This window comes from Lactuca virosa, chromosome 6 (genome assembly GCF_052849685.1).
Source record: "Lactuca virosa cultivar CGN04683 chromosome 6, Lactuca_virosa_CGN04683_v6, whole genome shotgun sequence".
Taxonomy (NCBI): domain Eukaryota; kingdom Viridiplantae; phylum Streptophyta; class Magnoliopsida; order Asterales; family Asteraceae; genus Lactuca; species Lactuca virosa.
This window is the reverse complement of record NC_136431.1, coordinates 175,821,760-175,825,086: the sequence shown is the minus strand read 5'-3', so window position 1 is coordinate 175,825,086 and position 3,327 is coordinate 175,821,760. Positions and strand designations below refer to the sequence as shown.

General features: G+C 39.5%; 1 pseudogene; it reads right to left on the bottom strand.

Moving 5' to 3' along the window:
* Window positions 1-216: 216 nt before the first annotated feature.
* On the bottom strand, window positions 217-948 carry LOC145122092 (amino acid transporter AVT1I pseudogene; annotated as a pseudogene).
* Window positions 949-3,327: the final 2,379 nt, after the last annotated feature.

The following is a 3,327-nucleotide window of genomic DNA, read 5'->3' as shown; positions in this document are numbered from 1 at the left end:
TTGTGTCTTGTGATAATATGATAATCTATGATAAATTTAGTTATTTTGATGAAGTTAAATCTGTTTTGATATAAAAGAACTCGATAATTAAAAACTCTTAATTTCTACCGTTCCATTGTCACTATTTCTCAAAATATGCTTGTCTTTTTGTAAAGTATAGTGTCTTTAATGTACTTTGGTATGAATGATGGTTAAATTCCAATATAAAACCAAATACTAACCTTGGGAAACCGGGACTTTATCCTTCATGGAATTGCATAGTGTTGGAAAAACAACATGACCACAGTAACAAAAAGTAAACAAGCTTATGACATTTGGCAACCCACTCCAATTCCAGAGTTCCCCTCTCTCATGGAATATAATTTCATCAAAAGCACCAGCCCAAAATACAGCCAACACCAGAATCATTGATGCAATTACCCCACCAGCAGAAACATATGCCAACACCCCCAAATTTCTTAACCAGGTTGTAGGCAATACCACAAGAGCAGTCACCAAAACAAACCCTTGTTTCCCTCCACTTTTCATTCCAAAAATATCAAAACTTTCCTTTGGAAATGTGTAAATTGTCACTTTCCATAATTAAAAATTTGACTGCCACCAAAAAAGCTCGAGGTGCATGAAGGTTGAAATAATCGCCCTCCCTTTTTTCCCAGATGCCACTTGGCCTATGTCATGGTATGTTTTGATGATGAAGGGATCTGAATCCATACATACGGGATAAAAAGTATCCCGACACCTCTATAACGAACAAGATGATGTTTGTTAACTGAGAAATATGAGATCATGCATAAAGTATATATACAACTTTTGTGGGTATTTACTAGATAAAGTATTAACACCATTGAAGCAGGTCCTTAAGAAGGTGGTGCCTTTGGTTGGTGATGATTCATGTGAATGTAAATGCTGGTTTTGGCTCTTCACAATCTCCACATGGTTGGTGTCCATTTTTTCTTTGTTTTGGGACCAAAAAGTATCTAAAAAGGATAGAAAAGTTAACTTTATGTCTTACATATATTCACAAAAAACATATACATAATAAAAAAAAATTCTAACTCCGCCATTTATAAACTTTTTAGTTTATTATTGTCGGTCTCAAGCCTGGATAAAAGAGCAAGGCTTATAATATTAAGTATAGTAAATACTAAAGGGCCCCAAATTTTTGGTCCGCTTAGAGCCACCATGTAACGCCTGATGGTTCTAAGGTATCATTTATTCAATTATTTATTTATTTAATTATGTAAGTTGTGTTGGGCTTAGTGAGATTGGGCCTTTATGAGTGGGGTTGGTCGAGGTCGTACGATGTGCGTAAGCCTGGTGTACGCAGGGCGTAAATGGAACAAAAAGGATCGCCGAGGCATGCATGTACACGCAACGTACGTGCTCATACCCAAAACCCTAATTTTTAGGGTGCAAGCCCTATATAATGTCATTAAGTCCCAAGTGTTACCCTCCCTATCAGCCTCTTCTGTCCAGAAACCCTAAAATCGAGTCTTATCTTCCATTGTTGAGTGTGTGAGCTTTTGGAGAGCTTTTGATGTTCATTTTTGTGCATCTTGAAGGAGTTGAAGAAGCTAGAAGTTGCTTATCCTGAAGAGGAGGTCTTGGATCCAGAACCACCACCTTATTTGCCAAGCTTTTGAGGTATCAAGTTATCATCTTGCTTGCTAGATGCTTAGATCTCTTTTTGGGTTAGATTGTTATGTTTTTAGCCTTGGTTTGGATGGATGTTGGGATTAGGACGTCCCAAAGGATTATTCTTTCAGATCTAAGGTCTTCATGGGCTCCTTTGTCATAAAGGTGCCAACTTTATGGAGTTAGGGTCCTCATGCATTCATTAAGTCCTTCCTTAAGTCCTTTTTGAGCTTTAGAGCTTCTTATGGTCATGCATGGACGTAAAGTTAGCAACTTTACGTGATATTCCAGCTTAAGGAGGTTATATCTGCACTTTGGGGTGAAGTCTTAACGAGTTAAGTGCTTAAAGTAGAAGGTGGTTGATCTGGTTGAGTACGTTGGGCGTACAACCCTGTACGCGCAACGTACAAGCCCTCAAGCCAGTACGCTTAGCGTACCAGTTGAGTACACCCATCGTACTCAGTCTGATGGCAATTCAATGTTGGACTTCCGGTTTGCGCCTCAGTTTGGGCTTAGAAGGTTAGGGTTTTGGTTGGGCCATCTGATTTGGGTAGTTTTTGGGCCAAGTTTGTTATTGGGCCTTGGGATAGGGCCCATGTGAAGGAGTTAATTGGGCCATATTTTGGGCCTTTATGGATTGTTTAACTGTTGGGCCCATTGGATTGTGGTTATGGGCTTCATTCTTGGACCAAGCTAGGTTAGGGGTAAAATGGTCTTTTTACCCCAAGTAAATATTTTTGGTTAAGATGTGGATCCTAAATGTTAGTAAGTTCTTATGTGGCAATTGATAGCTCGGGGAGCTGTAGGACCAGCAGTCAGGGATCATTCGTTTCATTCGAATTTTCGAGGTGAGTCTTCCTCATTGGGTTTGGCGGGTCGAAGGCACCAATATCAGCCCATGTTTATGTTTTGTTAGTTTGGTAGTTATCTTCGTGACTCTTGCATGTGTTATGTGTTTATATGCTTACAGCTAGGGCCCGATGCCGAGCGGGGCCCGATGACCATCTGTATTCTATGTATCTTTGTGATTATTGCATGTGTGTGATTACTTAATATATGTTATATGTATGCTACGTGGGGCCCGATCTATTACCCAGCGGGGATCGATGCGAGACGGGGCTCGATGCCGGGCGGGGCCTGATGTCGGGCGGGGCCCATTATATGTTATTGTATGTATGGTATGTGGTACTTTGGGGAACTCACTAAACTTCGTGCTTATGGTTTTAGTTTATGTTTCAGGTACTTCTGGTTCCAAGGGGAGGAGCTCGGTTTGACGGCATCGCACACATCATATGGATTCTGTTTATGGGACATACTCTATTTTTATGATGGTTGACTTATTTATTCGATCGAGATGTATGAACAATGTTTTGGAATACTGTTTTTACTTAAATCAAAAATGAAATTTTTGGGTCATAATTTTTGGATGTTTCACACCAAATTGGTTGAGTCACCCCTGCTACAAAGTCAATGGAACATGTGGTAGAAAAATGGTTCCAAGCTGAAAATGATGATAAGTGAAATGACAATCAATTTTAATATGTTATGTTCACTCATGAAAAACATACTTCTTTGCAATATGTATTGCACTGTTGTTGTCATAGTGCAAGGAAGTAGCACATGAAATATCAACACTCGTATCCATAGGAAGCCAATATAACCAAACTGTAACACCTCATCTCTGGGGTCAAT